Below are 14,516 nucleotides of genomic sequence, written 5' to 3'. Positions count from 1 at the left end.
GAGTCCATCTCTGGGGAGAAGGAGGGGGGATTATTATACCATTTTCAATATGCAATAATGTTTGGTGCTTTGTATCTATGACACACTGTCCTTGTTCTAATTAATTTACTTTTTTTATAAAGATTAAACATGACAATGAACTTTAGTTTTTGTTGTTATTTGATAACTGCTAATAAATAAAACAATTTGTATAGGGGCAAGTAAAACTCGTTTTCGGGCAAGTAGATTAAAACCTTAATGTTGAACCCTAAATGGGTCTCAGGTGGTTCAGAGATGTGTCTACACGTAGTCATGAACCGCCCCCAGTGCTACAAGGGTTTCAAACGTGTTTGATTTTCTTGTAGCTAAAATCAAGATGCACTTGTTGTTGGAGCATCTTGAATAAGTATATTCTCTGAGATGGGAGAAGAACAGGGTAGAATGAGAATTCAGTGGGAAATGAGACGGGAAAGGAGGGAGGCAGCGAACGCACACAAAGCCACTAATTACATAATAATAGTGGAGACTAATATGTAATAATATACATAATCTGCACTTGGCCCAAGCAGTGCTCACAAATCACTTTGTGAAACAGGCCTGAGTTCCCCAATTTTCTTTTGTGAAAGTAGGGTTACATTCTTGTTACTCTTGAACTTGATAAATATTATGGTAACTGGTAATTATTGGTATTGGTCATGAGTTTTGTTTTGTTTTTTCGTAGCTGACTAGCAATTTTTAAACTTTTAAACTTTAAAAAAAAAAAACACACTCTAAAAAAAATTTGCAAATGCATCCATGTTAGCCATACTCCTGGAGTGGATTATGGAGCGAAGACTGCAAGAGTGTCTGGACTCGCATTGAGGTTCACAGACTCAGACACACACTTAAGTGTAAGTATGTATGTGTGTTTGACAGGTAAATGGAGCCCTCTCACTCTGTCTCAGCAACAAATAGCCCATACAGTCTGTCCCTCTCACCTCCTCTCTGACAAGAGTCTCCTCTCAGCACTAAAAGTCTATCAAAGCCCTCTGCCTCTTCTCTCCTTTTGTCACTGCTCTGTTTTTCTCCACACCTTTTTTTGACCTACCTCTGCTCCCGTCTTCTTGTACCAGACTGTACCTCCTTTGCGTTTACAGAGGACATTAAACTCCACAGCCTCTGGCATTTTGTTTCTCTTTTGTTTTTCAGCTCAATTACCATCCTTCCTCTCTTTTTTTACTCCTTCCTTCCCTCCTCTCCATCAAGCTCTTGCTGCACTGCAACATGCAGGACCAGGTGTAATGTCAACCCATACACACCCTGTCCATTAACTCGTTTTCTCCTCTTGTAAGTTTCCTCTCTCCTCACGTCACCCTGTTATTTAGATCCACATTGTCCTAATATTCTGTCTTCACCACTCCTACTCACTCCTCTCCCTTTTTATGAGAACTCCTGTTTAACTTTTATGTGTTGATTTTATGAATAAAATGGATATTATGTCATATATCATATGTTAGGGTTCAAATAGTGAACTGATTGTGCCTAGGACATCAGAAAATGATTGTGAGTTATGATCGTTTTTTTGATCAAAGGCACTGACCCATCGTCTTTTCTTTTTTTTTTTATTAGAGTATGAGGACTTGTGGAACACGTAAAACTCTACCCAAAATGGTTGTGATGCCTTTGAGCAAGGCATTCACACTCCAAAGTGATTGAGCTGCTCAGTGGCCAACACTAAATAGATAGAAGAGGACTTTGCTTGTGAAAGTAGGGAAGAGATTAAACAGAGCAGTAAACAAAATATGCAAAATTCTTTTTTTTTTCCTTTTTTTATGAGCTGTCATATTTCCAGTCTTTCTATCATTCTGTCTTTCACTAAGAAAAAAACTCTCCAGTATTGCACCTTCTTATGAGCTTTCACTCCTCATTGCACCGTGCTCCGCTCCTCACAAAACTGGTGTTTGGGTGCTGGGCCAACACATTGCTTTCAGTCAAATTTGCTACATATTTTATAGCAGGCAGCCCCAGGCTATAAATCATCTTCTGACAGTCTAGATGTATGAGTGTACTCATACACTAAGATGCTGCGTGTGTGTATTTGTTTTTGCTCACATCCACCAATCCAAAGGTCAGGCCTATCAGCTGTGTGCTTTTAGCAGTGCCATCAACACGCATTTGGGGTATTTCCAGTCATCACATTCAAGAAAGGCTCAAAAAGAGTGCCACTCATTAAGTTTGGAATAGGGACTGTATTCATATCAGAAAACATAGTTGACACTTTCAATTACAGCCACTACATTTCATAATTACAGCCTAATTAGAGGGTGGGAGGATAGAGTCTGCAGCAGCATTTGCATGTTAGACATTTAATTTACACTGAGAAACAGTGGGTATCTATAGGGTCTGGCTCTCTGCAGCAAATTCAACACATTTGGCAGGATTTAGATGATTCCAGATTAATTATATTGCCATTGTCCATCAGTAGTGACAAGTCTGGGTCACATTCTATACGTTTTGTGTTAAAGGCAGCCCAAAAGATAGAGGGGTGGTGTTGAAATAAAAGAGGTTTGACTGGAAAAATATGCTCAGTGTAAACTTAGTAAGAATTGCTTTTTAGCAAGGCAGTGGACCGCCACTTTTCTCTACTTTTGGTTGTGATGCACTATGTTTCTGGAAGGGAACATCAATCCATCCATTTTCCCGCATGGGAGATTTAATTCTTCCTACACATCCTGGTTCTGCCCCACGTTCTCCTCCAAGTTAACGTGCCGGGAATATGGTACCTCCACAGGGAGTTATCCAGGAGGCATCCGAATCAGATGCCCGAACAACCTCAACTGACTCCTTATACTGTAAAGAAACAGCGGTTTTACGCTGTTCCCTCCGGATGTCTGAGCTCCTCCTCCTATCTCTAAGGCTGGGCCCAAACTAAACTAAACTAACTAAATTTGTTATCTCATTCTTTTGGTCATTACCCAAAGCATAGGTGAGGGTCGGGTAGATCCACCAGTAAATTGAGATTTTCACCATCAGGCTCAGCTCTCTCTTCACCATGACAGTCTGGTACAACGCTTGCATTACAGCTGATTCAGCACCAATTTGACCATTGATCTAATGCGACACGTCTCTGCAACATCGCGTGGCGGTCTGGGACAGTGCCTCTGGACTGGCAGACCGGGGTGGTGGTCCCTCTGTATAAGAAGGGGGACCGGAGGGTGTGTTCCAATCACAGAGGGATCACACTTCTCAGCCTCCCCGGTAAGGTCTATTCCAGGGTACTGGAGAGGAGAATTCGTCCGATAGTCGAACCTCGGATTCAGGAGGAGCAGAGTGGTTTTCGTCCCGGTCGTGGAACACTGGACCAGCTCTATACTCTCCATCGGGTGCTCGAGGGTTCATGGGAGTTTGCCCAACCAGTCCACATGTGCTTTGTGGATCTGGAGAAGGCATTCGACCGTGTGCCCCGGGCGCTTTGTGGGGAGTGCTCTGGGAGTATGGGGTCCGGGGCCCTTTGCTAAGGGCTGTCCGGTCCCTGTATAACCGAGCAGGAGCTGTGTTCGCATTGCCGGCAGTAAGTCAGACCTGTTCCCGGTGCATGTTGGACTCCGCCAGGGCTGCCCTTTGTCACCGGTTCTGTTCATAATTTATATGGACAGAATTTCTAGGCGCAGTCAGGGGCGGGAGGGTGTCCGGTTTGGGAACCACAGGATCTCATCTCTGCTGTTTGCAGATGATGTCGTTCTGATGGCTTCTTCAAACCAGGACCTGCAGCATGCACTGGGACGGTTTGCAGCCGAGTGTGAAGCAGCTGGGATGAGAATCAGCTCTTCCAAATCTGAGGCCATGGTTCTTGACCGGAAAAAGGTGGTTTGCTCTCTTCGCGTGGGTGGGGAGTCCTTGCCCCAAGTGGAGGAGTTTAAGTATCTCGGGGTCTTGTTCACGAGTGAGGGACGGATGGAGCGTGAGATTGACAGGCGGATCGGTGCAGCGCCTGCAGTGATGCGGGCGCTGTATCGGACCGTTGTGGTAAAGAAGGAGCTGAGTCGAAAGACAAAGCTCTCGATTTACCGGTCAATCTACGCTCCTGCCCTCACCTATGGTCATGAGCTTTGGGTAGTGACCGAAAGGACAAGATCGCGGATACAAGCGGCCGAAATGGGCTTCCTCCGCCGAGTGGCTGGGCGCTCCCTTAGAGATAGGGTGAGGAGCTCAGTCACACGGGGAGCTCGGAGTAGAGCCGCTGCTCCTCCACGTCGAGAGGAGCCAGCTGAGGTGGCTAGGGCATCTGATCCGGATGCCTCCTGGACGCCTCCCTCGGGAGGTGTTCTGGGCATGTCCCACCGGGAGGCGGCCCCAGGGAAGACCCAGGACACGCTGGAGGGACTATGTCTCTCGGCTGGCCTGGGAACGCCTCGGGATCCCCCCGGAGGAGCTGGAGGAAGTGTCTGGGGCGAAGGAAGTCTGGGAGTCCCTGCTTAGACTGCTGCCCCCGCGACCCGGCCCCGGATAAGCGGAAGAAGATGGATGGATGGATGGATGGATCTAATGCTCCATCTTACCCTCACTTGTGGAGAAGACCCCAAGATACATGAACTCCTCCACTTGGGTCAGTGGTGTTATTTTGGGTACAGTTTTGAGGTGTCTGCTTGACCTTCTGTTACCAAGAAACACAGCTTTTTGTCAGCTGTTTAAACTGGCATTGTGCAGAAGATTGTTGTGCAGTTTGGTCAATCCAGCATTCTGCATCCAATTCACGTTTGTGCTTCCAATTTGTTCCCATCTCCCAAATCAGCATCTGATCTATCTTAAGTTGATAACCTCCCTGGATCTTCATCTACCCTTGGTAGATGAAGCATGTATGAAGAAAGTGAACCATGATCTATAGCAGCAGTCTTGGGACTTAATCTGGAGACTAATCAAGCATAATGTTACACCTGGGGTACAAAATGGTAATTCAAGTGCAATTAGCTTACCTGGCAGGAAATACAACAAGGAGCACTCCAAGTCATGGAGAATAGCAAAATGATAATAACAACATAATGAGAACGTAAGATTTACGATCTCTTTCTCAGGATCATCCTGACCAAGCAAGCAGCTGCACATAGAACATAACTGTTACAAAACCTTTAATCCATACTTATAAGACAAATAATGTATGTTACGAAAATGAAGGAACAATGGATAAAAATAAGATCAGAATAATTACTGTATGCGAAATTGCTTAACCTTGTCATCTGTCTTGTGCTAATATTTAGCAGATGAAATCTCTCTTAACATTTTCAGGTGGAGCTTCTGTCGCTGATCTTTTCACTATGTGACACATTTCATAAAAACAAGACGCACTTCAGTATATTGCAGCAACTTTCCACCACCCGTCTCTCACCACAATCTGACAGCTGACTTCTTTAGGGGAGGACACTGGAGAAGTCATTACGACGGCGGCTGTCCACTTCCAGAGCAGCTTCTCTCTGACTCTGTATCTTTAACATTAGACAGGCATCACTGATGAAGTTTTGGGGGCCGGCCTCCTTACCCTTGCGAATAATGAACTGACAAAAACTGTTTGTTTTGGTTTTGTGCTGCCTTGTTAAATTGCACTCTGTTCAGTCTCATTTGTGTCTGTTCACCCACACATTACCAAACAGCCATCTTGACATGGGGTCAGACCGCTAGGCCAGATAATAGCTCTCCAAATTTATGATTTATGCCGGCACCAATGTCAGAGCGCATTAAATCCTGATCTGTGTGTGCATGTATGTGTACATGTGACAGACTGTGTGAGCAGGCAGACTGTGTGAGTGTAAGTTCATGGGTGCGTATATATCACAAATTTATCCCCATCCATCCTACTATGACTGTGGGATAAAACATGAAGTAAAGAAGAAGTGCCTGAGCTCTGAGTACACAACTCAGGCAGACAGATAAGCACACAAGTTAAGAACTACCATACGCGACTTGGCCCTCTTCCGGAAAAAGTGGTGTCAAAACTGAGGCACATTTCTCAGTGAGTACCTGCATCACTGTACTTTCCAGGATAAACAAGGCTTGTAGAGACAGCACAAACAAGTCATGCTGAAAGTTGTGATATAAATATTTTCCTCCTCTCTGTGACCCGACGACAGTACAGGAAACTGCTGTGAATGGCTGCATTTAGAAAAAATACCTGGTAGTGTAAGATCCTACAGATTTTGTATCTGTCAAATTCTGACTTGAACTGCCAACTTGAATCATATAAGATGACACAGAAAAAAAGAAAGAAAGAGAGAATGAATTAATGAATTAATTAATCTAGGCTAATATACACCATAACATTCTGAACCGCATCATTTTAGTACATTTATCCAATGCAAAGGGGTCAAAGGTTAAAAGCAAAAGGTCAACAACTCATCGGGCCTCATACAAGAACATTTTCTTATTGTTATCCTAAACCTCTGTTAAGTTTTTTTATGCTAAAAAAAGAGAAGCAGTCCATGACTTGGAAAGCGATCAAGGAGATGTGAAAGTCATGGAGATGGTTAGTGTTAGAGTGTTGGATGCAACGGAGGATGTTCATCTGGACAGCGACTTGCATAAAGACCTGAGGCAGATGTTGAAGTGAACTATAGAATTTGCCATGCCAAAGTGTGCCAATAAGATCATGAAGAACAAATCTGTTTGCACGATTGGTTCTTTCCCAATGTCCTGATGAAAAAAGCTTTGACTAGAATGAATGCAAGTGAAACTTTTTTCTCCTCCCATGTTATAGGGAGGATTAGGTTTTTCAGTTGCATCATGATATCAAAATATTTTTCTCTGACACAAATTTTGGTACTTAATTGGTTCCACAAATCTAGTTTGTGTCTAAAGTATTTAAATAACTACTGTCTGTCTCAATTTGGATTTAGTCGATGAACCCAGACAAATAACTTCTCCACGCATTTTAGTCTGTTGCACTAAGACTGACAGGAGCTTAAAAAAAACATTGTGTGAAGTTTATTTTCATTTTACAGAGCAATTTATGTGTAATGTGACTCAGCAGTTTTCTTGAGAGGTAGTTTTACATTTTAAGACTTTTTCGGACAGATATCTATTGTAGTTTATCATCAGAAAAAGGTAGGGTTCAGCACCTTGCTCAAGGACATATGTTACCTATTGGTGTTTATAAGGCTCTCTTCTGTTCTGTCAGTCCTGTCAGACATTGAGTGATCACTATCCAACATATTAATGATACATTTCTAGTGCAAGGCATAGCTTTGTTTCAAATTTGCTCAAAATGCAATTTCATCATCCAAGAAAAGAACTATTGTCTGAGGAACAAAAAGAAGAAATAGGATTTTCTGGGAAGCTACTTCATTTTTCATTGCCCTGTTTATTGATTTTTCTTCCCACCAAAAACTTCAGTTTCTCCTTCTCGTCTGTGAACGTGTGTGTGTGGGTTCCTCATTGAATAACCACTCACTTCTCCCTCTCTCTCTCTTCATCACATCCTCCACTCTATTCATTTTGTTGTCCATCAAACAGGCTGATACACGCCACCCACCTCTCCTCTTCGTGCTGCAAGGAGTACTCATCCTCAGTGAGCACAATAGGCAGAAGTACCAGCTAAGTAATGACATTTACACACACACTGTCCTTTCTCCAAGCAGCTCCTGTAACCTCTATCAAATCATGGTACGTGTTTGAGAGGCACGTTAATGAAATGCATGTACATATTTTATGTTTTGCTCTGTTTTTGTCAAAGCTGGTCACATAGGCACAGGTTGGAGGCCGGATGGTACACTGCATGGATATGAATTCATGCACTTACATAGAAATGAGGATTGGCAAGCCAAACACGAAAACAGAATGCAAGGAAACTCAGTCACATAAACAGTAACATAAATAGTAAATATTTACTCTTCAGAATCAATATTTTCTAGCTGGCATGAGACCTGCAACTTCCAGTGTTAGGGATTCTAAACAGAGATAGATCTTAAGTTTCCTTTTAAGCTCCCAAAAGTTTTCCAATACTTAAACTCAAAAATGAAAATAATGATTTATTTATGTTTAAGGCACTAAGCACAATTTAGCTGAACTGGGGCCAAACTGTCCATTTATCATTGTGTTTTAAGAGGATCGGTCCTAAGAACTGCAAAACACTAGACCAAAAAAAACAGCATTATTACACCATAATTTATAGATTTGTGTATTATATATATATTAAAATATCATTAATATTTGACAGATATTATATTCATCTGTGACTGTGTTAATATGCCTAAATCCTCCTTTTGTCACATATACTGGCAGCTTTCAGCTCAGTGTAAAAGGGTCAGACAACCAAAAAGCTCCATTCAAAACAAGCAATCAGGCAAGTTTTGCACAGGCTTTTAGTGTATGAAAGATTCTCTTTGAAAGAAAGCTAACTTTCTTATTCATGATATTGTTGACAAGGTTTATACTGCAATGTAATTTTACAGTTGCAACGGGAACCTGAACAGTCCTAACAAAGAATAGATTTAAGTCTGGGCTGATTTGTTGTGTGCAACTTAGGGCATTCGGGTCGAGTTTGGGTGTATTCAAATGAGACGTATGTAGAAATTCCTCCATCTGTCTCTGCCTCTGTCTTTGTATCTCTTTCTCTTGCTGGCTGAGGCAGAGACCATTGTCTTACCCTGGTAAGCTAACAGTCAGTAATAAATGAAATAAAACAAAAAATCTTGCTAAAGGGGAGTTTCTTAAAATCCCAAATAATTCATTGTTATCGACAGTAAACATGTAACAGGAATGGATTATTAGCGTTTTTAAGACACTTTTGTTTTGTGCTAGTGGACCTTATGCTAATGTTTTGTAAAAGATTGCTTTGTGTCCAAAGTAAGAATATCCATTTCTATTTTAAAAAGGACTAATGTTGTCTTGGTTCGAGTTCACATCTGAAATTTGGCAGCATGAGTCAGGATCAGTTGGGTCTGGTCTCAAAGACATGGGTTCTGTTCTTAGTTTCATGCCCATGCAGACCTCTATTGCAGCACGAGGAACAACTTTGCAGTTTCTGTTGACACTGAGTGTGATAAATTTTCCAGACTGCAGCCAAGGTTTTTAAAGTGGTCATATTATGCTTTTTGGCTTTTTCCCTTTGCTTTATTGTGCTATTTATCTTTTTTGTGCATGTAATAGGTTAGCAAAGTGAAAAAGCCCAAAGTCTACCCCAAAGGGAGTTACCCTCTCCCACAGAAAACACTGCTCCTGAACTGCCCAAAAACAGCTCGATTGTTGTCCAGCCTTTATTTCCATAACGTATCTACATCACTATGTAACACGCGTCGTAATGCACAAATTGAGCAGTTTCCACAAGTACACCTAAATATGAAATTAAAAGAACATTAGATACCCTCCAGGCAGTCAATGGACATAAAGTTGTTAGTGTGATGTAGAGACACTGCACAGTTAAAACGTTATGTATGAAAAATAAATTAGTTACAAATTAATTACTTACCACTCTAAAATGTCTTGCTCCAGTCTAGGTTGTGAAGCTGGTTCGGGTTGTTGGAACATGTACGGCTGAACCATAACAGCAGAACTGAAGCCATAGTTACTCGCTGAAGCGGCTTTGTTTTGGATCACACTACCTTGCTTGTCAGGACCCTCCTGAATCTGCTTCTGATTGGCTAGTAGTCCTTACCTAGGCACTGCACCTGTGCAACTCCCAACAAAGATTGAATGGATTGAGATGCCTCACTTGGTAGCTAAAATGGAGCTTTCAAGACACAGGGGAGGTGCTGCAACACTATGCAGTGTGAGCAAAAAATATGGTGTTTTTTGAACTGACTTAATACATTTACATGTGATAAATTTACCTATTCTGCAAGCGATACCATCTTGAACAGCTGATTAGTTTAAACAAATTTGAGTCTTTAGCACTTTAGTAACTGAATAAGTGATGATTTGTGGGGTGAATTAGCACCTCGCTAAAGGAAGTATGGAATTGTGCTCACATTGGTTTGGTTGGGTCCAACAATAGGTACTTTCAGGTATTGGACGGTCTCTGTAACCAGCAGGTTAATAATATTTTGTGCTTTTACATGTAAAATCTCACACTCCCCAAAAAGGTATCACACATCAACCAATGACTTTGTAGTGCTCTTTTGCAAACACGCCTGCATTAAAAATCTCTTATTGCTTCTGTGGTAGCAGGTCAAGTCTGCCTTTGTGCTCAAGGACACTTAAAAAGAGTGGTAAACCATTTGCTGTTGCGGTGGTCAAAGTTGCGACCAACCAATAATGGTCTCTCTAACCTAAATGCTACATATGCCATAAGTCAAGTGTGTTCCCGTCTAGGCATGCATTGCCACTTTTTCATCCTCAGGGGAAATAATGGCTAAGTAGAGGTGGTTGTTTTGGTTTAATGATTTTCCCAGAGGGAACAAGTATTGATAAAAACTATTGGCTTACCCATTATCACTGACAGCTCAGATTTACCTGACATCTGACTGAATAGTGTGTGTATGCTATTTATGTGGGAGTGGGTGCATGCTTGGATTGTTTGCATGTGGTGTATTTATGCATGTTAGTGTCTTTATGGGCTGTGTGTGTGGAGATTTGTCCTTATTCGTGGGTCCAAGGTTGTTCATGTGTGTATGCCATCACACATCTCTCCTAATCAATGCATTTCCTCTCACTAATCAATGTGTGTTGATGAGGTTTGGGTCAATTCATCTCTCAGGGTACCTTAAGCTGTATATGTCATTTCCTAGGACCGCCCTCCATCACTGCCACCAATCTGTCTGATTGTGCACAGGAGAAGCAAAACCTGTTATCAGCATCAACATTACCTGCACAATCAGCCAATAGCTTGGAAAAGAGGGCTGGTACTTTGTAACTTTGCTGTAACTGTTATAATATGGCTACGAGGAAAAGACTTTTCAGACAATTTCACATGTGAATTACTGATTCTGATTACAGACACGGCGGATGTCCCAAACAAAAATAATAACAAGTGGAACAAAAATGGAGAGAAAGTGGTGAATGAAACAGAAGGGCCCCTTTTCATTAAAGGTAAATTTATGTAGGAATGTATGAGTATATGAGGTAACTTCTTGATTCAGGAAAACAAAACGGAAAATGCATTTGAAACGTTCTGATACAGGTACACACTGGCTATTATACACAAAACTATTATGCAGTCCAGCCACAACCCCCAATATTCACACTCCGTTTGACCTGTGTTTGACGTCGTAACAATAAACATAAAATGGAACAGCGTTACAGGCTTTTCTTTGGAAACCACAAAAGAGAGTGAGCTGAAAAAGTGAAAATTAGCAGCTGGTTTCATAGCTGTATTTCTTTGGAAGTTTCTTATATTAACCAAATGCTGCTCCTTATGGCATGCTCACTTTGCTTTAACTAGAGAATGAGAAGAGATAGATGGCAGCAGAAGAGGCATGGAGGTAAATAAGAAAGGATCAAATTAATGCTTCAGAAGGCGACAGCCTACATTCACCTACAGCTATCCGTCATGTAATTATGTAGACCCATGCTGTTCAAATATGTACAGATATGAACAGCATGCAATAGTTTACCAAATAATCTCATGTTAACTCAGAGAGGGAGACAGAAGGAGTAAAGGAAGCTGGAGAAAGCGGCAGGCACAGGTAACTTTGAGGAGGTGAGTTATGTGATTTATTTAGATTTATCATTTTAAGTCTATGATCAGTTTAATCTTCCGTCCCCCCCCCATGTTAAATAGGTGATTATGGCCCTGCTAATTGGGTAGTGTTCCCAGCAGTCACTGGAATAGCATCAATGTACAGTGTCAGTAAGTTCTACTAATTTCACTGCTCCTATTTTCCAAACATTTTTAATACTTCAGTTTGTGCCTGTTGAATCTTTCATTTATGCCACGTGTCAAATATTTACCTTAATATATTAGTATCAAATTTTTTTAAATATACTGTGATTGCTGCAGAAAAACTAGAACACCATGTAAAAAATTGGTAAAATGTATGTGTCAAGATGTGTCTTTTCTCAATGTCTCACAGTCACATCCTGAAACTTTATTTTCTCCACTGGGATTATTAAGATTTATTTTAATCTCACACTCAAACAAACACACACACAGTTTTTGATCTCTTTCTCAAACACAAAGCGATTCTGTCCAGGAAAAGTCCCTGAAAGGTAATTCAATAGTAGCAGGTAATGTGGAGCAACAGGTGCACCCTTTCCCCAGCTAGACAAGACAGTATGCTCCAAGCTCTCCCTTCATCTGTGTAAAAGTTTTCTCAGATCAGATTTGTAACTCCATTGGAGCAAAGGAAATCGGTGAGACTCGCGCTGTTATTTGCTTAGGCATGTTAAACGATCCCCTGTGATTTCTGCCTAGTCCTCACCCACTGAAGCGCTTTAACGTCTTTAAGCCATGCGTTGTTAGCAAAAACGATAGGCAGCACTGCATTGTTTTCTACATGAGCAGCAGCAATTCAAGGCTATTAAACATTGTTTTAGGCTCAGAGAGAGGTGCAATTTATTCACCACAATGATCAAGGCTTAACCAGTGGAGCGAGATAACTGAGAGGGACAGAAGAAGATAGGGAGCAGAGATAATCCAAAGAAGGGCACGTACGAGTTGTACGAGTTGATGGATACAGATTCTCTTAACTCTAACAAGCAGCCTGAGGTGCAAAGTGAAACAGACCCCATTAGATACTAAGAAAGATCCAATAGTGCAGGAACACAAAGGGAGAACTTTTTTTTAATTGAGTAGCCTCTGGCCAAACAGTGTTCATTATATACCTGCTGTACATGTTCACCTGTAAGTCTCTGTGTGAGTAATTATGTGTTTGTCCATGTGTGCACAAGGTATTCTCATATTATCTGTATACCAAAGAACTGAAGTATTCTCTTATGTCTGGCACACTAGAGTATTTTTGGTCTGATTTACAGCAGATTCCTCCATCCTGAAAATTACAGGGAAAATCCAAATCAATGGTTATCTAGTGGTGTGGAGTGTGTACAAATCTTAACACAATGTTTTAAGCAATCATAAAGATGTAAGCTCATATATAGTGATGGGTAAGATTCTTTACCGATTGGGGTGAAGCCTGATGATTTTGCAATGCCAAGTCACAACCTTATATAAGGATGCCAGGCTAGCAACATCATTGTTAACACCAGCAAAACAAATATATTCCACAAGAAAGCAAAAGAGACACAACCCCCAAAGGCTCGATGGGGTCTTTGAGGAGAGTGTAAGCTACTTCAGATGCCTTCAGGTGCCACATCATTCAGGACCTGACCTGGACCTTATAAACCAACACCTTGCTGAAGGAGGCACACTGAGCTATCAATCATCTCAGACATCTTAGGCTATTCAAGATTGTGATCCCTTTCAAAGTACCTTTTACATTTGCATTATTTAGAGCCAAATGCATCACCAGAGGCACATTACCCAACCTGCAGGAGGTCTACACCAGGCAGTGCAGAACCAAGAGAGTTATTTAAGCACCCCAGCAACAGCCAACTGCAAATGACTGTCATAAGTCATATGGACAAAGTCATAAGGCCCAGTACTGAGAGGCTCGGGAGGAGCCTCAGGCCATAAGGATTATTAACATTGAGGCTTCCAGTATTTTGCTCTTTAACAACATTGGACTGGTATTACACTGCTGTACCCTTTAAATGTACTTACAAAGGGCTATTACCCATGTACCATCTGTATGTACATTCAACATCTGTACATTCACACTGCACCATCTGTACTTTTTATTGTTATTTACACTGTTTATACCTGTAGTCTAATCAACATTTTCTCTTATATCCTATATGCTTATTTATCTACATATCCACATTGCACATCTATACCCCCTGTATAAATAACATCTCATCTTGAAGTTTTACCTTCATGCATGCACTTAGTGTATATTTTCAATTTAATTTGGGTTTGATTCTGCATTTTCAAACTTTGGCTCTTACCTCCATGTTCAGTTGTTCATCAGCAACACTGTCTTAACTGACAATGACCTGAGGGAGAGCTGTATAATATGCACAAAAGGCTCCTTTAAAACACACCTCAGAAGTGAAAGGCGATTCCCGGTGAGGGACAGAAGAACACAGATGCATCAATCACGTCATGATGGATGGCCACAAGGTGACCTATCTTAAAGTCCCCCGTGACAAAAACTTTGGACATAAATTTGATCAAAGAATGTGACATTCTCCAGGAGTTATTGATGGATTAAAACCTATATCATAACATCATCTCTGAAAAGTATTTGGCCCAAGAACATGTGCCCATACACACATTGGATTACAGGACTGTAACTCAGGCTGACCCTGAATTTGACAAATTCTTCCGAGTTTGGGTCAATATTCATGTGTATGCTGTGGGCTTTGGGCAAGGTTCAGGCTGGATTTTTTTTAGGTGAGGGGCTCAGGTTGATATTTCAGGCCTGGGCCAAGTATTGAGATTCAGCCCCACACAGGTCACCATACTGATGCATGATGCACTGAAATGCATGCGAATCATACAAGTTTCTGTGACAGGTCTTCGCAAGTCAACAGGGTAATCTCAGTATTACCATAAAGTGTGTGTTAACCCTATACTT

At 41.5% G+C, this 14,516-nt stretch overlaps 1 protein-coding gene across 2 annotated transcripts in view; it reads right to left on the bottom strand.

Moving 5' to 3' along the window:
- Positions 1–14,516, bottom strand: part of elfn2a (extracellular leucine-rich repeat and fibronectin type III domain containing 2a) — a 243,497-nt gene that overhangs the window by 77,228 nt on the left and 151,753 nt on the right. Inside the window, exon 1 of one of the 2 annotated variants that reach the window (XM_044189673.1) lies at positions 9,413–9,469. The exons of the other annotated variant lie outside the window; for it this stretch is intronic. The gene's annotated coding sequence lies outside the window, so the exon portion shown is untranslated. Of the gene's footprint in view, positions 1–9,412; positions 9,470–14,516 lie in introns of those variants that run through there. 2 annotated transcript variants of the gene reach the window in all.

The sequence above is a fragment of the Siniperca chuatsi genome, linkage group LG3 (genome assembly GCF_020085105.1).
Source record: "Siniperca chuatsi isolate FFG_IHB_CAS linkage group LG3, ASM2008510v1, whole genome shotgun sequence".
In the NCBI taxonomy this organism is placed as follows: domain Eukaryota; kingdom Metazoa; phylum Chordata; class Actinopteri; order Centrarchiformes; family Sinipercidae; genus Siniperca; species Siniperca chuatsi.
This window is presented reverse-complemented; position numbering and strand designations above follow the sequence as displayed.